Here is a 16,548-nt window from a genome sequence, read left to right as displayed (position 1 = left end):
CCATACTAAATACACAAAAACTCTGAGTCACATTTCACGGGCCAGCTTAATGCATGCTGGGGAAAATGTGTCGTCATTTGAACCCCAATCCCCCCTCCCTCTCTTCCTTGAAAGCGCCGCGGAAATCTGTTCGCAGCATGGAGCCACGTTATCGTCCACCTCTTCCACAGTCAGATGCTGACAGTGGAGATCATGGTGGCAATGGGTCAAGTTCATGGTGCGATTCTGGGCCCGGGAAACAAGCACAGACTGGTGGGACCGCATAGTGCTGCAGGTCTGGGATGACACAGAGTGGCTGCGAAACTTCAGGATGGACACTTTCCTTGAACTGTGTGACTTGCTGTCCCCTGCCCTGAAGTGCCAGGACACAAGGATGCGAGCAGCCCTGACTGTGCAGAAAGCGAGTGGCCAGCCCCTCTGAAACTTGCCACGCCAGACAGCTACGGTCAGTAGCAACCACTTTTGCGCGTGGGCAAATCTCCGTGGGGATTGCTGTCATTCAAGTAGCCCCACGCAATCGTTGAGCAACTGCTCTCAAAGGTAGTGACTGTCGGAAATGTCCAGGTCATCATAGATGGCATGGGATTCCAAACTGCGGTGGGGCTATAGATGGGACTCACATCCCTATCCTGGCACCAGCCCACCAGGCCAGAGTACATTAACCGAAAGGGCTACTTTTCAATGGTGCTGCAAGCTGTGGTGGACCATAGGGTGTTCAGGAACTCTGGTCTGTTTAGACGCCCAGGCAGGCACTTTCTTCCCGGACCACAAAATAACGGTTGGGGATGTGCAGATGCCTACAGTGATCCTCGGGACCCCCCCGCCCCGCTAATGCCCTGGCTCATGAAGCCCTATACAGGCGCCTTGGACACTGAAAAGGAACTCTTCAACTACCGGCTGAGCAAGTGCAGAATGGTGGTGGAGTGACATCAGCGAAAAGAATATCCCGTTTATTGCTGCTTGCTGTGTGCTCCACAATCTCTGTGAGAGGTTGAGGCAAATCGCCTGGCTGCTGTTTATGATCAGCCAGACACCCGTGCTGAGAGAATATCCCAGCCTGTGACTGTCCACTTGATTTTAAGAGAGCCTGATCATAAACCAAGTTTTCCCACTTCCCAAGGACGTTTTAAAACTAAGGACATGTTTTAGTAATTAATAATAAATCTTTCGTTGACTTTGCATTTCTGTTTCTTCGTTGAAACATGGAAGCATTCTGTGCTGGTTAAGGTGTGCACTGATGGGTGGGTTTGCAGGAAGGGGTGCCACCGGGAGGATCGTGACTACGGTCCAAATGCATGTGAAGGGAAGCCTGCCTTTATTCGGGGGATGTCAGGCACAGGACCCTACACATCAAGGGAAAGACCCGGGCAGCATACACCACACAGACTGTCCCTGGTGCCTAGTGACTGCAGTCTGTGTGTGCCCTGCAGTTGACCCTGCCCCAAGTCTGTACCCTGGTAATGTGGGCTATGCACTGTAATTAAAAATCCCTCCCCACAAAGTCTTCTGACACGATAACAGCAAACGCTTTTAATAATGTTATACACAGTGGGGGTTGAAACTTGGATTTGGGACTGGGTGATCCTGTAAGGGAAGAACTTCTACAAATTTACAGCGAGAGGTGTCTTGTACATTAGCGCTGCAGTGACAGTTCTCCTTCTTGTCACTTTGGGTGAGGGGGACAGGACTTTGGGCGTGGAGGGCGGTTGCAGATGCACTGCAGGCTCCTCCTGCCTGTGGTCTTGCAGAACATCTACAAGGCGGAGTCGCCTGCTGGTCTTCCTGCCGCCACCTATCCTCCCGTTCCAGGTGTGTGCGATGCTGCTGACACAGGCTCTCCTCGACTGTCTCTGCTCTGCCGCCTCCGCTCTGGAGCTGGCCATCAGTTCCTGGAACATGTCGTCCCTTGTCTTTTGTAGGTGATTTCCTTGAACAAATACATGTTTGCCAACAGTAAACACAGTCTAGTCATTTTCAGTTAAGAAGACCAAACAGGAGAGACAGCTGCATCCTCTTGCACAAAGTCCTGGTAAGCCTTACAGTACAGACTGCTTATCAGATAGTGCTAGCTGTGCTCTCCTGCTGGAGGCAATGTGCAAAGCAGAAAAGATGCATCTCCGTGACCGCGAAAAGACCCTGTATGCTTTTCCGAGTGACCGCGAAAGACCCTGTATGCTTTTCCTCTGAGGCCTGCAACACGTGGCTGTTCATTCTTATGCAAAGTAAAACTCTGTTAGCGAGGGTCATTCTTATGCAAAGTCATTCTTATGCAAAGTAAAAGTCTACCATGCACAATAGTAACAGTACACTAATTCCACTAATTAGATGCAGCACTTCCACAACGACATCACCCTGAGGCGCGGATGTTAATAGAGCCCTGCACAGACCAGGACCCTACGCTGCCATGCACCTGAGGATGGCATGAATAAAGCACCTCTCCCAAGAAACCTCTTGCTGAGGCTTTTCCAGCTGCTCTCTGAGAGCTTTTTGAAATATCCCCAGAGGACTATTGCTCCATTGCTGTTTGTGTAGACCTGCTGTTTGTTTAGTTTCATATTTAAAAATGTTTATATAGTATTTCTATTTTTATATAAATCCCTGTTTCTTAAAAAATAAATGTTTCTGATGAAGAGATCCTGGCTGTCAGCTGACTTTTTGATACCCTTGTCTTAGGTCCTTCACTTACACAGCGATCAGATCCTGGACTTCCCATGCTGGGGACCTCTTTCTATTCTGGGATTGCGATGTGCAACCAGAACGTCAGATTCAAACCGCCCAGACAGGAAAATGAATAAGCTCGGAATGCTGTCCAGAGCGCCAACAGAGTGGTGACTGTGGGAAGACCAGGCCATAGATACAACAAAGAAGCTTCTTCAAGAGCAGCAGTGAGCAAAGAACAGGAGGGGAGGAACCCCCACACTGGCCTAGGGAGAAAAATATAGGCAGAACTTATCCAGGATCCCTGCTGTGGTCATATACATTGAATTGGTGGCCGACTAAAGGGTTTTCAGAATGGGTGGAGGAATGTGACAGTAGGTTTACATTTCAGTTACTCCCTGTGCAAATCAGTCAAATGCTGATGTGGGCTAGTACAGCTTTCATGTAACTGTCATGGCAAAGCAAAGTTGATGAATTATTTTAGAACTGAGACTTGAATCAATGTTTAGAATTTTTATTTTTTGAATTGAAACAAAACTGAAAATTTGCTGATGCACTTTTAAATTTTTCACGTTTAACTGGTTCTGAATGTTCTGTTTCAATTTGGGATTTGTGGTTTTTGTACTCTATTCTTCAATTAATTAACACAGAATACTGGATATATGTCACAAATATTTATTATTATTAATTATTATTATTATATTATTAATGATTTAGCTAATGCCTTTATCCTGGTGACTTCATTAACTTACTCCAGCAGTTTATCATTTGTTTTGATTGTCCTTTTGCTCTAACAACCTCCTGGCTATAACAAACAAAAGTTTTGGATCCTAATAGGTTCATTATAGCAAGGGTTTACTGTTATTACGAGGGCATTGGTGTGCATGGAGATGGCCTCAGGAATGGGCAGCATATGATATAATAAGTATTATTACTTTTTTGATTTTTTTCCCCAGTGTTGATGGCAGTCACTCTTTGGTGTGAGGAATTTAGAAATAAAAAGGTTTGCTTTTGGTATGACAATCAGGCAGTAGTTCATATTAACTGACAGACAGCTAAGTTGGGTCTGGTAATGAGTCTACTGAGGACATTTGTATTGCACTGTAAGGGCAGTGCTGATGTTATATCTCAATTTCAGGATGACAGATTCCAGGAGTTCTCATAATCTTCTAGCTGGGACCTGCAGGTGATGCCTCACCAGTTGTGGAACCCTGGCTAATGATGGCTTTAGGATTGGAAGAAAACTCTATTGCCTCGAGGACATTCAGGGATTACAAGATTTATTTTGTTTAGCTCAAGGAACTTAAGAGGTAGGAAACAATTTTGGCACATTGGGCCCATCCCTGAGCTTCATGTGTGCTGGCCAGGAAGCAGTGAAAAGAAAATTGAGAACCATATATTTTGTTCTTAGGCCACCCCAACAGGCTGCTCCAGCAAGAGATAGATGCTGTACTTTTACTCAATGCCCAACAGCCATTACAGGGTTGGCAACTGATTAACGAGAGACTTATCGGCATCCAGTTCCATAACAGTTGTGGGCATTACCCCATCATTGTAGTGTATGACCCCATCAACACCATGGTCAAGAATGCTGCTAAAGGTAATTTTTTAATAAGCAATTGTAGGTAGTCCGTAATGGTCATTTCATAATTTCAGCTATTTAAATCTGAAATTTCATGGTGTGGCACTGTAATTGTAGGGTTCCTGACCCAAAAAGGAGTTGTAGGAAGGATGGCATGGTATAGTATTGTCATCCTTACTGCTGCGCTGCTGCCATCTTTCTGCGCTGCAGTTGTAGGGAGGTCACAAGGGTATTGTGGGGGCAGAGGGGAAGTTATGGTACTGCTTTCATGACTGCTGCACAGACCATGAAATTGACCAAAATGGACTGTAAATTTGGTATGGCCCTGTCATCATTATCCTGAGTGACTTTAATGTGAGGTAGGAAAGGATAACAACACCTGGGGAAGTATGCTTGGGTCTTTTGGTAGCTGGAAGCAGAACATAAAGGGGAAGGGACTGCTTGAATTTGCAGCAGCCAATTACATGTTTATCACCGACTTGTTCTTTCATTACCTGAACATTCACAAGCTGACCTTGCACAGCCCAGATGGTTTCACTATGTCCTCATTAACAATCATTTGCAGTTAACAGCCATGGATGTACAAGTTCAGAGGTGCTGAACCTCACACTGACCAGACTTCTGCTGCCAAAAATGCACCTCTGACTTCCATTACAGCTTGTTAATGGGCCAAAATTAGCCCGATTCAAGCAAAAGTTCTTATTACAACCAAGCTATCAGATGGCTTTCTGCTCTTAACTGCTTATGCCATTGGAGCATGTAAACTCACAGGATTCACTCCTGCGGCGTCTCCTGCTGGTCTCAGGGAATTAGCTCTTTGACCCAGGAGTGCCCTCTGCAGGCCAGTGTCCCGCTTGTTTCCGGCCCCGTGTCCCTCCCGGACCCCAGGGCCCTTTTATCTGGGGTGCTGTCCCCTGGCAATACCCCCACACTCTGCCTCTGGGTCTCCCCTCTCTGGGGAACCCCCAACCCTCTAATCCCCACCTTGCCTCAGTCTGGGCTACTGCCAGTCATCACTAAGCCCCCACTCCCTGGGGCAGACTGCAGTGTAAAAGCCACTCATCATAGGCAAGGGGGTTTGGACCTGCTGCCTTTGCCTGCCTCCCAGTACCTCTATGGGCCTTGGAGCAGGCCCTGCAGCCTGGGGAGTTACCAGCCTGGAGCTCCCCAGCTCCTCTGGCCTTTCCCTAGCCCTGCTTCACTTCCAGTACCCTTTCTGCAGGCAGCCAAGCCCTACTGTCTCCCAGCCTGGAGAAAGAACATTCTGAACTCCTGGCTGCCCTCACCTTTATAGAGCCAGCTGGGTCTGTTTGGGGTGTGTCCTCCAGCTGAGGCTGCCTCCCAATCAGCCCAGCTTTTCTCTCAGCCCTCTCCCAGGGGTGGCTTTAAGCCCCTCAGGGCAGGAGCAGGTGTGTACCCCACTACATAGCATTAAGGCCTGAAATCTAACTCATTCTGTCATACGAGGACGAATGGCATTGTTTCAAGTCATTAGTGCTTACTACTGTCAGCTCAGTGATGGAGCCTCAGCCCTTCAAACATCATCCATGGATCAGTGAGAAGATGCTTACTGCAGTCAGAGCTAAGAAAAAAATGAGGCTATAATTCAAGTCTTTAAAGACAAGCATTGAGAGGAAAAGCAAAGGCTAAAAGAGTTTGACTTCAGAATTTTGTCAAGTCATTGTGTAAGCAAAATAAGGAATCCTGGGCATCAACTTAGGGAGCCAATTTAGAACAGATTGCCACCAGACATGGTTTTCACCACCTCGTATGCAAATTTGCTCAGTTTGGGGAGAAGGGGGCACCAGCATGTCCAGTAAAGAATTGGGGTGGCTGCATTAACCAGAGACTGTAAGATCAGTAGCATCAATGTGAAAGATAATTTTAAGACATTGTCAACTGTCTACCATCTATTGTCACTCTTCCTTTTAAAATGGAATGGGAAGTTTTGATAGACCCACTTTTGTTCAACCAATATGAGATACAGATCACAGTCCATACATTGAAGTCTGGGAAGGCACCAGAAGTTTGTAACATCACCCCTGAGTTGAAGACAGGTGCATTGGCTCTTCCAGACCATCCATCACACTAATATCCCAGATGACTAGAAGAAGGTGTTGTTCTGCCTCTGTTCAAAAAGGACAACAAGGTCAAATGTAGTAACTAGAGAGATACTATGCCATTGTTGGTCCCAGAAAAAGTCTTTGCTTCCATGTTAATGTCTCAAATCCTGTATATATATATTTTAAAAATTAATAAAAAGTTAACAGAAAACACAAGAATTGTTAATTTCCAGTTTATGCACAGAACAATGTCCTGGAAAACAAGGCCACTGGGAGCAGTCAATATAAAGAAACTGTCACCCGTTCCACCAACGGATTACTGATGGGCTGCATGCGGCCCGTGGGCCACAGGTTGTCCACCACTGCCCTTGACAATATGCTACAGGTTAATATGTTTCTAGATGATCATGTCCTATACTCTGAGAATTAGAATGTCAACACTGGTGATATGAAGAAAAACCTAACAGCACTGGAGAGATGTTGGTATATTGAGAATAGTCAGCCTGTTTGTTAAGACAAGGGGATATGGGCTTTATTCTACCCAAAAGTATTCAAACTTGCCTGCATTGTGCAGGAGGTCAGACTAGATGATCATAATGGTCCCTTCTGACCTTAAAGTCTATGAGATATGATTGGCTGCACCACAAAAATATGGTAGATCCTAAACAGAAAAGAAATTATGTATTTTCAACAAACCTCTATAAGAAACTTGAATTTCCTACAATTAACACTTAATATTTCTCTCCATCTTTTGTGGTTACAGCACAGAGGATATACAGATTTTCAGGCACATATGATTTTTTTAAAAAAATATCAATCCAAAAAGTCAGTATTTCTTGTTTTTCCAACATTTCAGTTCAAGGTCTCATTTCTAACATTTTCCTTCTGTATTAAAAGTATTTCCCCTTTAGCATTAATGTTACTGGAAGTGACTTTACTTTCATGTATTCATCACACATGTAAATGATATCTTAGAGTTATTTAATGTTAAATATGTTAATTTTTAAAATTATTACAATTTGAAATAGGCTGTGAAGTACTTAAGAAAATGAACCACATTTTAACATTACATCTGTCATTAATGATAAATTAAACATTCTTTTTACACTCTCTAATTTCACTAATTAGGATACACAATTATCATTAAGATTGCTTACAGCTGACATTAATGTGGTGAAACGGCAGTCTATCTTACTGCTTAATTTTTGCATACTACTTTCTAAATGATTTATACCTCTCAGTGGGTTTTTTGCAGTTTACAAACTAGATTTTATTAGATGTAATCCCATTAGTTTTTTCCATTATCTCCTTAGTCACCACACAGTATTCAGGTGTCTTCCATTATGTTTTCTGTCTCTACAATTTCTTCACAGTAGTATTTTCCCTCTATTTCCTCAGTATTTGTTTTCTGTAAACTAATATAGCATCTGTAATGTAGAATATGGAATCATTAGCAGGGGGATCTTCAAAGCGGATGATGTGAGTATACAACAGGGAATCTGAACACTCTTTTCTGGAATTTACAGCAATTTTCAAAGCTGAGTAGATGTCACTGGAATTTTTAAAATTTAACCCCTGCCCTTGAGATGTAAGCTGCCTAAGCACTCTGTCCCTAGCTTTATTTCCTACCCTGGCATAGGTAATGGGGAGCATCTCCAATGTGTAAAGTGTCAGTGACAAGTTCTGTCTTTTTAGGGGTGCAGGCATATGCTAGTCTGTGGTATAGCTGTCACTATATATCTGATGAGCCACATCACTTACATACACTTACCAATATTTTTGTGCCTACCTTTCACCCTCCAATCCTACAGTAGGAGAAAACCAACAGAAGTTTATTTCATTAGATAGAGATTTCAGACTTGCATTTACATGAGACATTAGACCTACAAAAAGAGAGATCATTGCCTGGAAGGTTTTCCAACGTTAGCTTCCCATCAGAATGATTATATTGGCCAAAGAAATCACTACTTTTGGCCACAACAATGCATAGAACCAGCACATCCCTGGAAGATGATAAAATGATTCATCCCAAGTCCATACAACTTCTGCCTTTCACACTCACATCCACCACATGTTAGTGCTTGCTGTATTCCTTATTTGGGTTTTCAGCATGTCAAGCAAACAACCTCACCTGCCTTATTTGCACTCCCACTCCCACATTGTGCCCTTGTGCATACATTGTCTTTTTTATTTTATACTACTGTCTAAAACTCCAAGAAACCCAAAGACAAAAAGCTTTGTAAAAAAAAACAATTATACCCTAAAAGAAAGCATATGTAAACAGAAATCAAGATTACACATCTATTTGAATACCAACTTTGCAACTGTAGTTTAAAAGCGATCACTACTATATTTTGGAATATTTACCTTAGGTGTGTCTTTCCTATCTTTTTAATGTTTGTGTCAGATGAATTATTGCTACGTGTACAGTTTTGTTTGCAGATATAAACAGTTGGTTACTTGGTGTCAGACTTCAGATAAATATATGAAATTGCACATAGACTGAAGAAAAAAAACTAAAACTAAAAAAACCTAAAAAAAAAACCCTCTCTATCCACTGTTAGAGTGAGCAGGCACGGTGGAATTCTCCCAGCTATTGGTCTTATTGGTAAGACCTTGAATCTTTATATCATGATGCACAGTCAAACTGAAGTTAGTGGGGCTATGCCCAAACCAATCAGCATTGGGACCTAAGTGGCTACTAGTGAGTAAGGTAAAGAAGAAGTGTAGATACCATTCCATAAACCCCAAAGATTTTTTTTTTGTTATTCACACTAGGTTCTATGATCACAAGCTTCTCTGAACTCACTATATCCCTGAAAACATATTATGTAGTCAACAGTGCTCACTAAAAGATTATGTTCCTGAAAAAATAATCTACTCAACAAATACAAAGTAATAGTGCCATCTACTGTTCTTATTTTGTGTAATAAGAAAAGTCAGGATGTTACTTCATTTTACTTTGCTTTCTGTTGTAAAAAAAAATAAGTGTTAATCCTTGCAGTTATTTTCTTTCTAGTTATGTACACATATTGACAGTAGCATTAACCAAGACTAGAATGGCATGGTATGCCATTAATAAAGTACTGTAGCATGGTTAATGTCAACTCAAAATGAAACACTAAAACAAACATCAGGTAGATTTTGGACATAAGGATGATCTAGCAGATAGGGCACAATCTCTCTTATGCAACAAAACTATGAAAAAACTCTTTAAAAAAACCTCTCAAAATCTCGCTTGTAATAATTTTTTTACAGTTCTAGCTAAAACAAAAAAAATACATTTTTCAGTGAAGGACATTATATATTGCACCTTTTGGAAACAGAACAAAAATGGCTACTTATATACACATACACAAAGCAATGTTCTGTATTGAAATTTAGCAAAGAATCCTGTGGCACCTTATAGACTAACAGACGTTTTGCAGCATGAGCTTTCGTGGGTGAATACCCACTTCTTCGGATGCAAGAGGGTATTCACCCACGAAAGCTCATGCTGCAAAACGTCTGTTAGTCTATAAGGTGCCACAGGATTCTTTGCTGCTTTTACAGAACCAGACTAACACAGCTACCCCTCTGTATTGAAATTTGACTTTATCAACTTAATGCATTCAGTACTCTATCATTGTTACGTTCTGAGTCATGGTTAGGAGAGTTTTAGGGATGGGAGAGAAGCAAATCATCTCAAAGCAACATAGTTATTTGCAAAAGCAACATTCTTACCCCTCCCCCCCCAAGTCTTCTCCTCTCACCATCACTAGAGAGATGTAAACAGAAGACAAGATAAGTTCTCAGAATTACTGCAAATATTATCCCTAAGTATATATCAATCACCATTTGACGGACCTCAGGACACAGTATTTCCATTGTTTTGTCCATTACTAAAGACAACCAACAAAATGAGTGGCATAAATTAGATGCTCAAAGAAGACTAAAGATTTATTCTCATAGAATTTAGAGGAATTGAGCAGTTTTTGAGATAAACAGGTACACAAATGTACAAATTCTTGATGCATAAGGCCAGGCATTCAAGAGGCTTACAGAGTTAATGCCTATTTCTTTCCACACAAAGCCAACTAAAAAGGAGCTAAGGCTGTTTAATAGGAGGAAAAATCTTGCAAATATATATATATATTTATATTCATTCATCATCAAGTCAGATTTTGGAAGATAACAAAGACCATAGCCTGAAAGACCTAAGGACAAAATTCTGAAGTCCTTAGTTTTATTCACTCCTTATTCAGTAAAACTCATGGTTTGTGAATCAAAGTGTAACCCCCAAGGAGCTCACCTAGGTTCTTGGGGCTCTGTGTGCTGGTAGCTCAGGGAGAGGCCCATTGTCCCTGATAGGGAGGGAGAGTCAAGGGCAGAGACAGAGTCTGCTTAGCAAACAATAGGGTGAGAGATGTCCCTCCCAAGGAGCTGAGGAGGGGGGAGAAGCCATTTTGGAGCAGTCTGAAGCTAGCCAGGGAAAGGGGGACTGACTGTGTGGGGAGCTGGTGAGTCCCAAGCCTGCATGCAGGGTTCCCTGTGAGAACATCTCCTCTGGGGACCTAAAAGCAAGATCCCTCAGCTTGAGCCTTTCCCTCTCCAAGGTGACTCTCAGTTTGTAGAGTTTGCTGGGAAAATTTCTCCCAGGCAGGCTGAGTTAACATTCCAGCTCTCTAGGTGAGATCAGTCACCATATGGCACCACTACTCTGGCTGCTAGTCCAGGGTTGCTACCTCCTGTGAGTGTGTCTGAGAGCCGGAATGGGAGACTAAAGTTTGGATTTTAGTATAGTTTTGTAATGTGCACCTTTAGCCCTGCATCCCTTGGTGATGAGGGGAAATCCTGGGACTAGAAGTAGCCTAACGCCTGCATGAAGAACGCCTGCCAGCAGTGATCATCAGCCCCTCTCCAGTGACTGAGGAGTCCAGAATCATCTCTGAATGTGAGGATCATTCACAGAGTCTGTGAGAGCACCATCTTTTAGTTAGCTAGTCAGGGAAATTGTTTGGTAGACCCCTGTTAGGCAAGAGTTAAAAATTCAGTTAGCAGCTGAAACAAAAACCCACCTAACTAACAAGCAGAAACACCGGAAGCCCCAGGATACTGACAACTGTAAACACTTGATAAACTTATATGGTCAAATGTCTGCCCAGTTGCTCGGCTCTTAGAACAGAACAAACCCTCCCTTCACAGCCGTCCGGATATTTGTAAACACTCACCCCTACTCCACCCTTCGCCTTATGGTAGTCATGAATAATTGATGTAATCAAAACAGTTTGATGCGTATGTTCTGTTCCTGTCACTGTCATGTGAATTGTGTTCTCTGTCTCTAACAATGTTTGTCTCTGTAAGAACAAGATAAATGCAAATGAAGTGATAAAAGAAAGGTATATAATTGGTCACTGTATCCCCACACCTTTGAAGCTGCTTGTCAGTCTTCCCAGTACCGTAAATAAACCCCTTCAGTATTGTCTGTGCCTGCCTGATTCTTGGGGAAAAGATTCTCTTTGCTTCACAGTTTGGCACAGTGAGCAGGGTGTGATTGGGAATCCTCGGAGAGTTTCTCACAACCAGGGATAGAGGTGAGTACCCTTTTACTTACCACCTCTAGTGCACACCTTGGTTTGGGATTCCACTAGACACCCCTTCATACCCCTTTTTTAATATGAACCATATATAGGACGCATAGACAAGAGGACTGAACGGGATTGTGTTTGTGGCCAGGGTTTTGGGGTTGCAGGGATCGCTGTAAGTGAAGGTTGCAATACCAACTACTGAGCACCAGAGTGTGCTTCAGTAGTGCTGAGTACAAGGGTGTGCTCAGTCGGTTCCCTTGAAATCAGGAAGCTGGTTAACAATGTGATATGACTTGCCCCAGGGTATATCAATGATACCCTCTACAGGAGGGAGACTCATTGATTTTATGAAAGGAAAACATGGGAAGGTTCAAAAGACTATGGCAAAGGATGGATGGAATGAGGGTATGAGTGGGTGAAGGATAGCATGTTTTGGTGGTCTGGTCAGATGAAAGGAAAGTTAGAGAAAGGAATCGTAATACTGTACTGTGAATATGAAAGGAAGTTACGGGAATTGGAAACGCTCCAAAAGACTCTTATATCAGAGCTGAACCAAAAGACAGATTTAAACCACGTATTAAGTAATCTTCAAGCAGAAAACAATATTCTGAAAGCAAAAATAAAATAAAGCAGCTCCTCTGCATGCCGTATTGCTGCTAGCATACAACAGAAGGGTAATATTACTAACCCTGATTCAAGCAGCGATACTGATAAAGACCAAAACGAAATCAATTGGAAACACCTTAAAAAACAAATCCAAGATTGGAACGTGGCACACACGGGGGAAAACTGGGATAATTGGCCTCCTCCCCCTCCTCCTCCTTTCAACCCAGACTTAAGTGCCAGCGCTCCCCTAACCCCTCTCCAAGTAAACACACAGTGGTCAGGGCCAGCAGATGACAGAGTGGCTCATAAGACTTATAAGTACACTCCTCTCAGCACAGAGGAAATGAAAGGCTTACTAAAAAAGCTCCCTGATCTAAAGCCCAAACTGATCAGGCGTTTCTAAAAATGTTAAAGGAAGATTTTAACTCCCACCTGCAAACAGCCCTTAACTTGAGAGTGAATCCAGGCTCTGATTATGAATCCCTCTGTATGTGGGCCTCTGAATGCGGAGCCAGACAAGCTAAAGATATAAAGAGCAAGGCTACTCACATTTCTGTGGTAACAGCAAAAAGTAATGCAACCTGTTATAATTGTGGGTGTCTCAGGCATACCCAAAAGAACTGCAGGCGCAACGCCCAAAAGTCTAGTCAGGGACAGAATCATGGCCAGTTGAATCCCCGCAGTACCCTACTGCCCTTTCAATCTGGTTCTGGTCCTGGTCCCGCACCGCCCCCCACTCCCCCCAACACACACATCTTACCGAGTTTTGTATGTGGGGAGACCGGACATTGGGCAGCTGGATGCTCAAGCAGAGTAACCCTGGGCAACCGGCCCCAACCAGTATCTCAACCACTGCCAACCCTTACTCACATTTAAGTAAAAAGGAAATGGCCAGGCTTTAAATTCTATGACCCGCTAGGATAAAGCGCCCCCCCTTACTCATCAGTACTGCTGATGCAGATATACATCTCTCAAGGCCACACTTACAAGCATGGATAAGGGGCTGGCCATGCACAGTTCTCGTGAACACGGGAGCCTCTGTTTCCATTACTGACCTCTCCCTCCACACTACTAAACAGTATATTACTGTTTCAGGGGTAGGAGGCGCACAACTCACGGCTTATAAAAGCTACCCTGTTCTTGTAGAATCTAATCTATTCTTCTGGACTCAGTCTTTTTATGTAGCTCCAAATGCAGAAAGGACTATTTTGGGCATGGACGCCCTCTGCAATGTTGCATTGACTCTTAACCTTGCTCAGAGTACAGTTACCTTTACTGATAAATGTATGCATGCTCATATCATTCCTCTCCGTAATGATACATTTCTCTCTGCTGTTGCAACTGCCAAGTCTGTGGCTCTCACCTGGGACACCTCTAACCCTTTTCAAGAATTATGTTCCAGGTTCCCCTCTGTTTGGGCAGAGAATAAGCTGTTTTGTGGTTTGGTGCCTGCTCATCTGTGCTCACCCATCCAAATTACCAGTCAACTCCCTCCATCTACCAAGCAATACCCTCTGAAACCTCAGGCTGTGGACGCGGTAGGTGACATTATTCGCTCTTTACTTCAGCAAGACATACTGGTTCCTTGTGGAAGTGCACCCTCTTAAGCCCACATATTACAATTACACACTTTAATCTTCTTAAGCTTGCTACTTTGATGCCAACTACAGGGGAACCTCATCAGTGTCCTCTTTCTGAGGATACTATTGTTAAGAAACCAATTGGGTAGCACAACTACCTCCTGCCCTTCTTTCCATGAGGGCAACCCCTAACGCTAGTACAGGAGTTTCACCCTTCGAACTCATTACTGGAATGACTATGTCATTGGGGAAAGGATGTGAAGTCCCGGCTCCCCTCCCCCTCCCACAGGAATATATCAAATGCCTGAATGAAGTCTTGCACCCCCTAAGACTAACTGTCCAAGACTGACAAGAAGCCCAGGACCCTCCAGAGACACCCTCCTGGACAGATGAGGGAGATCAGGTCATGATAAGAACGTACAACCCTGGGGTACTTCAGCCAAAGTACTTGGGCCCACACATGGTATTGGCCCATACAGACACCTCCGTGAAGGTGCAAGGAATCCCAATGTGGGGTCATAAAACCAGAATTAAAATGTATAAATAAATTCATTTTGTTTATATTGTATCCTTCTAGGTGACAATGTGGCCCCCCACATTAATCCTCTTGGTAAATATACCTGATGCAGCCTCCTGGGACCCACCTTTGGTAAATGTCACAGGAGATACCTGCTTCAAAGCTGGCCAGTATGTGCAACTCCCTACAGGAGCCAGCGACGAATGGGTAAAGAAACCAGACACTTGGCTTACCCCCCAGACCGGATCACCTGGGACCTATCGTGGTTACAGATCACCTCCAAAAACATCCAGGCTCCAAGGTCCTGATCCGACTACCACAGCCCAGGAGCAGTCTTCGGCTCCCTCCCTGCATCTCACCAGATCTGGACTGTAACTGGGTATTTAGCTTCAGGGGATGTGGGCACACACATATAGAACCCCCAATTTTGGGATGCAAGATCACAGAATGTTGGGAAAAGGACCAAAGGACAGAGTGTCAATTTAAGGATACCCCCTAGAACAAATGAACCATTCTATTTCTAGGGCCTCGGATGGATCAGTTGAGATTCACAACATTTATGAGGCCGCTAATGGGTTGGGAGAATATCGAAGTAAATGTTTGTGGGAGGGCTAGGCACTTTTCATTAACCTAACAGTGTTTGTAAATGCTGGATGGACAGATATTCCTCCTCTGCTGTGGTAACCTGGGATGGAGGGACATTATTGTCAGGAACACTGTGTACACCCGGTTAAACGTTTACATTGTACTGATATATGTTATAACCTGACCACTTGTGGATAATCCCTGCCTACTACCTGTCTGACACTGTACCCTACCCCACTGGACGGCATTATACAAGAAGGCCCCCACAAAATACTTTTGCATGATGCCCTTATGGTCTCTGTTCAGGTTAAATACAATTTGTCCAATTTTTCAGCACCCTTGTGAAATGTATGCTCAGGCCACCCCAGGTCCCTGCAATGGCTGCAGAACCAGCTACAGTTTCTAGTGCACCAGTATGTTATTCGGGCCCACACAGCAAAAGACAAAAACATAGCATCTTAGGTGATATTGGAGGGTTCTTTGGAAGCACAAATTCTATACCAAATATGCTTAACCTAAACTCTGAAAGGTTATACAATTCTTGGGTCAAAAGCCAAACCACCTAAGCTCTTAGACATACTAACACAGGTTTATCCTATGCTCTTACTGCAATTGATGTAGCAATAGAGAATTTTTACCAAATCATCGAAAAGATCTCAGACACTATAGTCAACCTGGCCAAGTCACAAGCTCGTGACCTATTTAATATTGTAAAAGAAGACATGCTAGATGTATGCCTGGGTTTTCCCTCTTCCCATACCCTTTCTTCCCCTACCCTTGCCCATGTTGCGAGCGTTTCCACTCAGTTGATAGTGGGGCCTCTTTACTTCCTCCAGACTCACCCTTCTCCTTTAATTTCCTCCTTATGTATCCCTCGGTATCCTTTCCCCAACCTCCCCACACTCACTGACAGCGGGAAGTGGAGCGCTGCGGCTGGGAGGTGGTGGAGTGGAGCGGGCTGGGGCCGGGCTGCTCTGCTTCCCGCTGCTGCCGGTGAGTGCCTGTCAGGAGCCGGGGGTGGATAGGGGTCGGAGCAGTCAGGGGACAGGGGGGTTTGGCAGGGAGTGGGGTCCTGGGGGTGAGTAGGGATGGGTGTCTTTGGAGGGGGCGGTCAGAGAACAAGGAACAGGGAGGCCAAAGCAAGTTTGATATAATGCGGTCTCACCTATAACGCAGTGAGATTTTTTGGCTCCTGAGGACTGTGTTATATCGGGGTAGAGGTGTATTGACTACATATCATCTAGGCGTTCGATTTGTCAATAGGAGGGAACTGTTAGGCAAGAGTTAAAAATTCAATTAGCAGCTGAAACAAAATCCCATGTAACTAACAAGCAGAAACACCAGAAGCCCCAGGACATGGACAATAAATGCAAATGAAGTGATAAGAGAA

The 16,548-nt window shown here is 43.8% G+C and overlaps 1 pseudogene; it reads left to right on the top strand.

The window, feature by feature from the left end:
* Positions 1 to 16,548, top strand: part of LOC120401177 — a 50,415-nt pseudogene that overhangs the window by 15,260 nt on the left and 18,607 nt on the right.

Source organism: Mauremys reevesii, linkage group 3 (genome assembly GCF_016161935.1).
Source record: "Mauremys reevesii isolate NIE-2019 linkage group 3, ASM1616193v1, whole genome shotgun sequence".
NCBI classification, from domain to species: domain Eukaryota; kingdom Metazoa; phylum Chordata; order Testudines; family Geoemydidae; genus Mauremys; species Mauremys reevesii.
Note: the sequence above shows the minus strand (reverse complement) of the source record. Positions and strands in the feature narration are given on the sequence as shown.